Below are 11,467 nucleotides of genomic sequence, written 5' to 3' on the forward strand. Positions count from 1 at the left end.
CATCAATAAAGAAAGAGAAGCTTGGAGTTGGATTCCGCAATTGATCTAGACAGTAGCATATTAATATTAATAAACATGAGGGAGCCTGTGACATTGTCTTCTTTTCCTCTCTGAAAGAGCTTTTACTGAGGTATGACTTTGAAATGAGACATATTTCATTTGACAAAAGTAATACCCTGCAATTACGAGAAAAAAAAACATTATAAAAGTGAAGCTCAAAAAGAGAAAATGAATTTCTGTCCTTTAAGAGGCACTGAGCAGGCTGTAAAAGGACTTTCATTTCCTCCAATCTGCATGTAAATTGAAACAGTCTGAAATGCATGACATACAGTACAGGCATCTGTAAATATAATTCTCTGAGCAGAACTGGTCACTTGTACAAGACTGTGCTTTGGACAGAATATTTCTTTTGAGACTTGCACCAAACACTCTATAATTTCTGGATTCTTCTTTCTTGGTTTTATGTGGCAAAAACAGGTTCGACTTTATATACAAACGAAATTAAAAAAAAATACTGCATTTTAAACTACAAATTAAATGGATTTGTATTAGAAAGGATAATTTCATTTAGCACAGGTTTCTAGCAGGTGAGGCAGAGAGCTGTAAAATAGAAAAGTCTACCTGTGATTATGGTGCCACATCATCCAAGATCTTAGAGAAGTACAGTTCAGTCCTTAGCTGGCCTCATTCTCCAAAGTCATCACTTGATCAGTCACTAAAATCTGCCAAAGCAAACATACAAAAGTAAAATATTTAATGTCTACAGTTTACGTTTAATGCATGAAGAAACATATAACGTATCTGATTTAAAAACTCAGTCCTGTGGAGGGGGAAAACAAACAAACAAAAATTACATCTGCAATTTTTTTCTGGATCTTGATGTATAATGTACAATAAGTGTGAGGGGGAGTGGCTCCTTGAGGTATATGGACTCCAACTGAGAAAACATGCAAAAGCACTGAAGTGCCCATATTTCTAACAAGCTGCCTGAAAACCTGTTGGATTTCTATTGCCAATGCCCATTATTACTGAAGATCATGATGCTAGGAAACCTGTGATAATGTAGATTCACTGTTATGTCTGTATTTCCTTCATGCCAACTATCATTCATCTCAGCATGAAAATAAACATACAATGATTTCTCTAATGGATGGCACAGTGATGACATGAGTTAATTGCATATTTAGTGTGAAATGTTGTGTTACGTTCTGATTGTTTTGAAATGAAACTGTGTAACCACCATGGTTTAGTTCAGAATCACATACTGATTTAACAAGTGCACCACTGGACTGAAGATGTAATTAAAAAGCCTATAATGGGGTAAGTAACACAGCAAGGCCATGTGACTCTCATTTTTGGAGCTCTGGCTTCAAAGCTGAAAGAATGAATAGGTCACGAGTGAAATACTTTAGATAGAGTCTTGTGATTATTATAGGATTGACAATGTGCTTAGTACTGTAAAAGACAGTGCCCACCCCTGAGATTTTGATGATCTAGAGGACAGAAAAAGACAGACAAGTCACAATGGTAAATGTAAAAGAAGTTACCCAAGATTTCTGTTGATAATGTTTTTAAATAATGTACACACTGGCTACTTCTGCATAAGCGTATTCCAACACCAGAAAAAAAAAATAATGGTCATGAAGGATAAGGCTTAAGTGGCTTAGCTGAGTTGTGGGACATTCATAGCACCATCCCAAACTGTGCCAAATGCTAAGCAAGAATATCAGTTTCTGACTTCCACGAACATCACTCTCTTAAAAGTCACAGAGTCACGTCCCCAAGAAGTTAGAGTTATTTTACTGCAAAATCAATAAACAGTGCAGTGATGACCAAATAGCATAAGCACCAAAATGGGGAAATTGACATCATTCTCTTGTGGAAAAAAAGAAAACAGCATAACCATTGGAACTTCTTAAAGGCACTGGCAATTGAACAACTCTACTAGTGTTCTGTTCCTGCACTCTGTAACACTGGATACAAGGCTAATCAGTTTCACTACATTACCAATACAACAAGAAAGCTCTGGGGTAAAATCATGGTGCAGCTGAAGTCAATAGGAGTTTTGCTATTGACTTAATCAGAGTAGGATCCTTCATCAATTTCTTGTTCAGTTGTTAGTGCACTGGAGTTGCTGAAGGAAAATGAAATGAAAAACGAAAAAGAGAAACAGAGGACAGAAAGGAGTAGAAAAGAAAAAGGAAATGAAAGAAACAAACAAAACCCACAAGAACTAAGGCTGAGAGGAAAATAAGGAAAGACTGTGAATGCCCAGATGAAAAGAGGAAAGATAAAAAGAGACAGAAATAGAGTTGAGCTGACAAGCAACTTTTCACCCTCTATCTTTGGTATCCCATGTTATTTTCACATGATAGATAATGTGGGTTACTAGATCACACTGTCCATCAATGCACGTACAAACACTGGCATAAACATGCACACAGCAAAAATAGTTAATCTATGCATACAAATATATACAGCAGTGGTTTTCAACCTGTGGTCTGTGGAACCCTTGGGGGTTCACAGACTATGTGTAATATTTCCAAAGGGGTCCGCACCTCCATTCAAAAATTTTTAGGGGTCCATAGATGAAAAAGGTTGAAACCCACTGATATATAGTACAGGCAGAAAAGAAAAGTAAACTACCACAAATCTAGCTATATTTTAAAAATATGCATTTTATTACATAGCTGTTTAAGACAGTAGAATGCTAATTATGCATTTATGAATACAAAGCCTAATTTTGCAGTCCTTACTCAGGCTATATTCCCATTGATTTCATCACTGAGCCCATAATATTCAATCCATCTTCTATGTATGGATTATCAATACCATGCCATTTAAACAAAAGCTAACACCAAAATGTCCATTGGCTTCACTGGAAGCAGGATTGGGTCCCAAATGATTTGTTTGTAATTTTGTATGCCATGTTGTTGTAGCCATGTTGATCTCAGTATATTAGAGAGACGAGGTGGGTGAGGCAATATCTTTTATTGGACGAACTTCTGTTGGTGAGCAAGACAAGCGTTCGAGCTTACACGGAGCTCTTCTTCATGTCTGCGAAACATACTCCGAGCATCACAGCTAAATACAAGGTGGAACAGATTTAGCTGTGAGTACATTTCCCAGACCTGAAGAGGAGTTCTGTGTAAGCTCGAAACCTTGTCTTTCTCATCAATGGACATTGTTCCAATAAATGATATTAACTCACCCACCTTGTTTGTAATTTTGCCATTAATTTATAACTTCTAATTAAACCTCAGTTTATTTGGCCTGCTAGTGTTCACTTAAGTGAGAATAAATTCCCTTCACTGCAGGAAGTGCTGGGAGAAATTATATGCACTGTATTATGAAGGATGTCAGACTAGATGACCAGTGGTCCCTTCTGCTTTCAAAAATCTCTGAATCTAATACAAAAAATGTAATAGGAGAGCCAAATCTAGAACTGGTCGGAAAATACCAATTTGTGGAACCCAAAATGTTCTTATGGAAACACAACTGCTTGGAAACCATGAGAATCTTGGTTCTAACCTAGGTTTGGCTCCCAGCTCCAACTAGTGCTCTCAGGGATTTCAGGCTCCCTATCACTGGACCCAGGAACCTGTCTGGCCTGAAAGCCATGGCTCTCAGGATCTAGGCACAACAGCAGGGAGTCTGGAAGCCCTTTGAAACCTGATGTAAGCTAGGGATCTCAGGGTTCCTCAGGCCAAACTTTCAGGGTAGCTGGCTTCTCAGGTTGCACAAGTTGGGCAGGCCTAGTGAGCCCAGTGGTCCAGGAGTTTGGAATCCATGGGATCTATGGCCCTGGGACAGTGCACATGACTGGGCTGCCCCAGAATCATGGACCCTGGGGTCCACAAGAGCTGCTGAAATGATTCTTGTGAGATTCAGTGCTGCCCAGTAGCAAATAGCAGCAGTGAACCTGACACGAATCATGTCAATTTCACTGAGCAACTCCTTTCAGAAACATTGTTTCTGTGTTTTCAAAAGAAAAATATTATTGAATGTCCTCTTCATGGAACATTTCAAAATGACAATTTTTCCTGAAAACTGGAAGTTCCAAATTTCAACCGGCTCTCGCCAAGTCCTGCTCACCTTGCTCATGAGACATCCTATTGATTTCAATGTTAAAGCAAAAAGGATTTGGATATCAAGTTTTTACTCCCAGAAAAAAGAAGAAAATAACACAAAATTTTGCTTTTCCTTTTAAGAATTTACTGGTGACCCTGCAGAATTCTCTAACTCACATTAAAACATGAACATGTTTAGAAGAAAGTAAAAAAGAAACCTTCAGAAGCTCTTTGTTTCTTAGAATCTGCCACCTGATAGAAAGCGTGACAAAAGCCTCCTTTGATCTGTCTACTGTAGTTTTGCCTTTGCAGGCTTTACATCTGATCTGCTGCAACATGCACGCATGTGCACACCCACACATCAAATTTTCACTTTCACCTTCCCTCTGCAGTCAGAAGTCATCAGAAGTTCTCCTAACAAATTTATACAGTAATAATATAAACTTTTTTCTCATCACGTCAGTGTCATGTACTATTGATCTGGGCTTTGTATCAGCAATATTAACTTCCTGAATCAATAACTCTTGATATCAGTTAAAAACAGAAGTCAAAAATTTTGCTTAGGGTTACACACACTGCACTATTCTTAAGAGATACTGTGGCTGCTGATGTGGAAGACGGATATGTGTATTAATATACAAATGAATATTATAATACTTGAATTTTGAAAGCCAGAAAATATCTAGATTTTTAGCATTAACATTGAAAACACCTATTTTTAAAAATTATTTTTAACATACAGTGAGTGCACGCTCCCATTTGTTTTCTGCTTGGCACTTTCTACTGAAAAATACTGACAACTGGAAAGAGATTAGAGTGATTTATATTGCCAAATAAAGACTTCTTTGGTACTGTAGTACTGATTTTTTTTATTAGTTACATTGATTTCATTTAAAAAATCTTGTCTCTAACTATTAAGTTTGCCTAGCTGGAGGAAAAGATGAGCACACACAATATAACGTATGGTTTGGTTTTATCATCTAGTCTAGACAGTGACTTAGAACTATGCTGCTTGAATACACCGGAAAATACTCATGACCATAGGGAAGTTTAGAAAAACATTTAGAAACCAGTTAATGCTGTCAAGATTGTTATCCCCCAGGAAATTGAAGGAGAAATCTTGTTGAACCAAATGATATAGAACCTGCATACTTGGTGGAATACTGTGCTATTTGAATTAGAAATATTTTTTTAAAACAAGACAATTTTAAAGTCTTCTACCTTAGACTAGATTAAATTACAGTTCTCTACTCTATCCTTTCTGCTTGACATATTTGGAACTCTACTAAAACTTCTAACAATTAATGAGAGCTGGAATGCTTATTCAGGATATACACTATAACAGAATAAATGGCTAGAGATTAGGGATGAGCAAAAATGGGGACCTCCGGGTATGTCTACACCCAGCCGCTAGTTCGGCGGCTGGGAATCGAAGTTCTGGGTTCGACTTATCGCGTCTTGTCTGGACGCGATAAGTCGAACCAGGAAGTGATCGCCGTCGACTGCGGTACTCCAGCTAGACGAGAGGAGTACCGCGGCGTCGACGGGGGAGCCTGCCTGCCGCGTGTGGACCGAGGTAAGTTCGAACTAAGGTACGTCGACTTCAGCTACGTTATTTACGTAGCTGAAGTTGCGTACCTTAGTTCGAATTGGGGGGTAAGTGTAGACCAAGCCTCCGATCAGTACCTTTTTGGCTGAATTCCTTGACACACACCACCTACAATGGTTGCAGATTGGAAATGAAATTGGAAGAGGACTGTTTACTTGTTTGAATGAAAACCAAATCTTACATAAACTACTATTATTTAAAATATTATACTCCAGAATGGTGTGAAACACATTCGAATTCATGATCTTTTATGTCTGCCAACAGCCCTGGGGAGATGGATGTCCCAGACAAAGGCCTGGGACTGTTGACAGGTATCTATCTACTTCACAGTTTCTGTTGTCTCCTCCACTCCAAGATAAAACAAAAAAAATAGTGCCACCAGCTTTTGTATTCTAGTGCTTGTTCCTGAACAGCCACAACATGGTGCATTAATTAAGAAAATCTCCATACATGAACAGCCTGCCAGGTGTTATGGGAAGTGAAGTGACCATATGTTCCAGACACTGGAGGACAAACCAAAATAGACCTCAGCACTGGGTGTTCAGAATGATCCTCAGAAGGGAGTCAGAGTACACAGGAACAGAATGAGTGGACAGAGAAACTTTATGTTGATTCACATATATAAAAGACAACTATCCAAGAGAGAAAGGAAGACAGGTCAATTATTATTTTTAGCCTTAATCTTGCTGTTTTTGATGTCACATCGACCTGGCTGCATTCTTAAAATAAAGTTAAAGTAAAAATCTGACAAACATTAGTATCCTGTGCTTCAGGTCAAGCACTTCAGAACTGGAAAGTAAGATTAGATAAGTGAGGTATTGATAATTCAAAAGAATGATCAACACATATTGGGATATCGTCAGTCTTACTGTAATCAAACAAAGGGAAAAATACACACACAGAGGACCTATCATAATACTCCTGAAAGTTTAGGAGATGAGGCACATTACTATAGTAAATTCAAATAAATCAAATAAAAAATCATTATTGGTGGATGAGTGACTAGGAAATACAATCTCATAAAAGATATGGACCTATGAATAATGTAGATTAAAAGGACCTCACATTGTTTGATTATAGGTACATATAAATATATTGCACTCTGGTTGGATTAATTATTTATCAGGCAATTCACTTGTCTACCTCTTAGATGCATTCAGTTCTGCTGTATTATTTGTGGGACTGGCATTCCAGCTTGCTTTCTTTGTCAAGTCCATTGTGCACCAGCATGTATTCTTCATAAAGGAAAGACTTTCAATTAAGGTAAAGATGGGCTTTTTGTACCCATCACGCTTATGTGCAAAATCAGTTGAGGACAGACTGTGATCATAGACAGAAAGGCTTTTCCCTCCTTTACTTTACTAAATCATCATCTTGAGACTGAGCTTATCTAACATTGTCATTTAATGAATTTGGCACAAAAAGTGGGAGTGTACTAACAAAATTTGCAGGTGACTCAAAGTTGGGAGGTACATTGCCAATATGGAGGAGGATTGGAATTTCAAACAAGAACATTTGGATGACTTTGAAAACTGGAGTAATAGAAGTAGGATGAAATTTAATAGTGCAAAGTCATGCACTTGGGGACTAACAACAAGATTTTTTACTATAAGATGTGAACATATCAATTGGAAGCAACAGTGGAGAAAGGCCTGGGTGCATTGGTCAATCACAACATGACTCAGCTGCTAATGTTATGTGTCTGTGAAAAAGGCTAATCCAATCCTAGGATGCATCAAGTGAGGTATTTCCAGTAGAGATAGGGAAGTGTTAGTGATATCATAAAAGGAACTGGTGAGGCCTCATCTGGAATACCATGTGCAGTTCTGGTCTCTAGTGCTTAGGAAAGATTAATACAAACTGGAACAGGTACAGAGAAGGACTACTAGGATGATCAGAGGAATGGAAAACCTACTTTACGGGAGGAGATTCAAGGAGTTTAGCTTGTTTAGCCTAACCAAAGGAAGGTGGAGGGGAGATATGGTTGATCTCTATAAATACATTATAGGAAGAAACCCCAGGGAGGGAGAGGAAATATTAAGTTAAGGGCCAATGCTGGTATAAGAACAAATGGATATAAACTGGCCAAAATAAGTTTAAGCTTGAAATTAAAGGAGAGAAGGAGAGTGGAGGCAAAATACCTAACTTGTTTCAAGACTGAGTTTAATAAGTTTATGGAGAGGATGGTATGATGAGATTGCCCACAATGGCACAGGGCCCATCTGAAACTGCTGTTAAGAAATATCTCCAGCAGCCAGAGATAGGACACTAGATGGGGAGGGCTCTGAGTTACTACAGAAAATTCTTTCCCAGATGTCTGACTGGTGCATCTTGTCCACATTCTCAGGGTATAACTGATCACCATATTTGGGAGTGGGAAGGAATTTCCCCACAGGTCAGATTGGCAGAGACTTCGGGGAATGGGATTCACCTACCTCTGCAGTCTGGGGCACAAGTTACTTGCTGGTTTGAATTAAAGTGGTGTAGAGCAAAATGACTTTACTGTGCGTGAGAGGTCACACTAGTGGGATTGTTCCCACACTGGCAGGGGCATTCAGGTAGCACTCAAAATGAACAGGGTCTGAGACAGTTGGTAAGATGCCAAAGAGGTCCTTGGGGAAAAAAGTTTGAGGACCACTGAACTAGAGTAAATGATGGATTCTTTGTAACTTGAAGTCTTTAAATCAAGATCTGAGGACTTCATTACTCAGCCAGAGGTTATGGGCCTACTATAACAGTGAGTTTCTGTGGCCTGTGATGTGCAGGGGGTGAGACTAGATGATCACGATGGTCCCTTCTGACCTTAAGTCTATGACATTTTACTGTGTTTGCATGTTTACAGAAATTTGACTGGTGAATGTGTTGAGGACAAATAATAATTGAAAAGGAAACCATATATATTTCTACCATTTAGAATAATAGCAGATGATATTGCAAAGAAATGGACTTCCATTGGGGGTTTATTTTATAAATATACACTCACATAAAGATCTGGTGAGGAACAGTTAAAAATGTTGTCACATTTGCTCCTCCACAAATCAATACATAAATCACACTTACTCCTCTGCCAGGGCCTCATTCTCTTCCTAGCAAAATTAATAGTAAAGCTCCCAGTGGCTTCAAAGGTACAAAATCAGGCTTTGGAAGCGCTGTCCCACACTGGTCCTATCAGCACAGCCCTCCACACACACCCTTTTTTTGTTGTTGTTGCTATTTCTTCTGTGAGCAGTAGGTGGCAACAGTGCTTCCTGTTGCAGGTGCACTTCAGATAAATTATTCCTTGGTTACTAAAGCAACATGTTTTGTATGACATAGAACAGCCATGGCTGTTGATGTTTTCATGCTTGGCCATAGGCATATCTCCAAAAGATATGGTTTTATTCACAAAATTTTGTAGAATTCTTAGCAGAGAAAAGTTTTTAAAAGTATCTTTCTGCCTGTGGATAAGTAGTAATATCTGGTCCACACTGTCCTTTTGTTTTGAAGGAAATTCTATAATAGTAAGTATTGCACCATTAAATTTTTTTTTAACCTTTCATCATAGGTGAAAACTTTTATCACTTTTGTTGCTCTCCTCTGGACTATCTCCAATTTATCCACCTCTTTCCTAAAATGTGGTGCCCAGAACTGGACACAGTATTCCAGCTGAGGCCTCACCAGAGCTGAGTAGAGTGAGAAAATTACCTCCGATGTCTTACAAATAACACTCTTGAATGTTATTAGCCTTTCTAAAAACTGCATCACATTGCTGACTAATATTCACTTTATGTTCCACTATAACCCTCAGATCCTTACAGCAGTACTACCACCTAGCCAGTTATTGTCATTGTGAATTTGATTTTTCCTTCCTATGTGAAGTTTTTTGCACTTTACTGAATTCTAGCTCATTGATTTCAGACCAATTCTCCAATTTGTCAAGGTTATGTTAAATTCTAATCCTGTCCTCCAAATTGCTTGCAACCCCTCCCAGCTTAGTGTCCTCTGCAAATTTTACAAGCATACTCTCCACTCTATAATTTAATTCATAATATTTCAGGGGTAATGTAATACCCACGGGCCTGTTGACACTCATAGAACCACAGTGGGCTGTGTTTAAATGACTGAGGGCTATGTTCGTCCCTTTCCTTTTACTCCTTTATGAAAAAAACTTGGCTTCAGTTCCTACCTCCTGAGCTGGGTCATCCTTTTCACTTCTGTTTGAATGCAACTTGGCTATTTTGGTCACATCCACTCCTCCTAAACCGTGTTTAGATCTTTTCATCTACTCTCTCACTTTCAAAATGGTCTGCTAACCAATGGCAACTGGGGAGAATGTTTACTAAGGCCTCTTTGAAACATGGGCTGCACTATTGCTCAAACAAGCTGACATTACAGTCACTGTATGAATTGTATCTTATGTGCACAGAACCTTCATGCATAATGATTTGGAATCCATTGTCTAATTCACTATTTCCCGCCGGTGATGAGGCGCCTGCCCACACTGGGATCTAAGGGGTTAATAGAGCCCTTGGGAGGCTGTGCAGGAGGAAACCAATCAGAGAGGGGCTGCGATGAGCAGCCAGTCAGGGATGGGCTGGCCCATATAAGAAGGGCTGCAGAACAGAGCAGCTTCAGTCACTCCCTGGAGCTTCAGGAGGACTGGTTTCCTTGCAGGCTGAAGGCAGCAAGCACCCTGGACAGAGCAGTGCTGCAGGCAGAGACTCAGGGAGCTAAAAGCAGCTCCTGGCAAGCTGCAGGGATCTGAAGGCTGAGGCCTTGAGGTGAGGGCAAAGAGAGTGCTGGGGCCATGGGGAAGTGGCCCAGGGAGATCTACAGAGGAGTCGGAGGGGACACAGCAAGTGGTGGACATCTACAGGGTCCCTGGGCCTGGACCCAGGAGTAGTGGGTGGGCCTGGATCCCCCCCCCTTCTCACCACTGAAGAAGTAGCCAGACAATTGGCTGCAGTTGCCCCTGAAGGAAATGGCTGGACAGTGGACTGCAATTCCCCCAGGAGAGAGTGGAGGGCTGTGTCCTGAAGCGGATGCCGTGGTCCGTGGGGTGACATCGGTCTTGGAGCAGAAGTGATGGTGGCAAGATATCACCGGAAGAGGGCACATTGTGAACGGAGCTAATCTCCAGGACAGCCAGCAGGAGGTGCTGCAGTGGTGAGTGAACCCCATCACATCCCCCTTATATGTTGCTTTACAAGGCAGCATTTATTTTGCTGGCTAAGCATTATGGGGCTTTATTACAGGTGGGACCTTGTTTCCTTATCTTCAGAAAAAGAATGTGAACATAAGCTTCCCATCATTTAGTTAGTTTTGTCCATGCTCACGCGGAGAATCATGCATGGAGTATTTTTTTCTGGCACTTAATTAGTAGTAGCACTTCTTGTTGAGGTTTGTAGGCCTCTGCCAAGGATTGGCCAATATACTGAAGGGAATAAGAACAATATTGGGTTACTTTAAAAAACAAACAACCTAATAACAGTTTTCAAATATGTTAAGGGATGTTATAAAGAAGACAGTGATCAACTGTTCTCCCAGTTCTCTGAAGGTAGGAGAAGAAATAATGCACTTAATGTGCATCAAGGGAGATTTAGGTTAGATATTAGGAACAAACTAACTACAAGGATAGATAAGCACTGGAATAGGCTTCCACAAGGGAGGTTGTGGAATCCCCATCACTGGAGGTTTTTAAGAACAGGTTGAACTAGGGTGACCAGACAGCAAATGTGAAAAATCGGGATGGGGGTGGGGGGTAACACTGGTCTACAATTTTTGAGAAGTCGTCTGCTTCAGAGATAAA

The sequence above is a fragment of the Terrapene carolina genome, unplaced genomic scaffold (assembly GCF_002925995.2).
Source record: "Terrapene carolina triunguis isolate 2854851 unplaced genomic scaffold, T_m_triunguis-2.0 Scaffold48, whole genome shotgun sequence".
NCBI classification, from domain to species: Eukaryota; Metazoa; Chordata; order Testudines; family Emydidae; genus Terrapene; species Terrapene triunguis.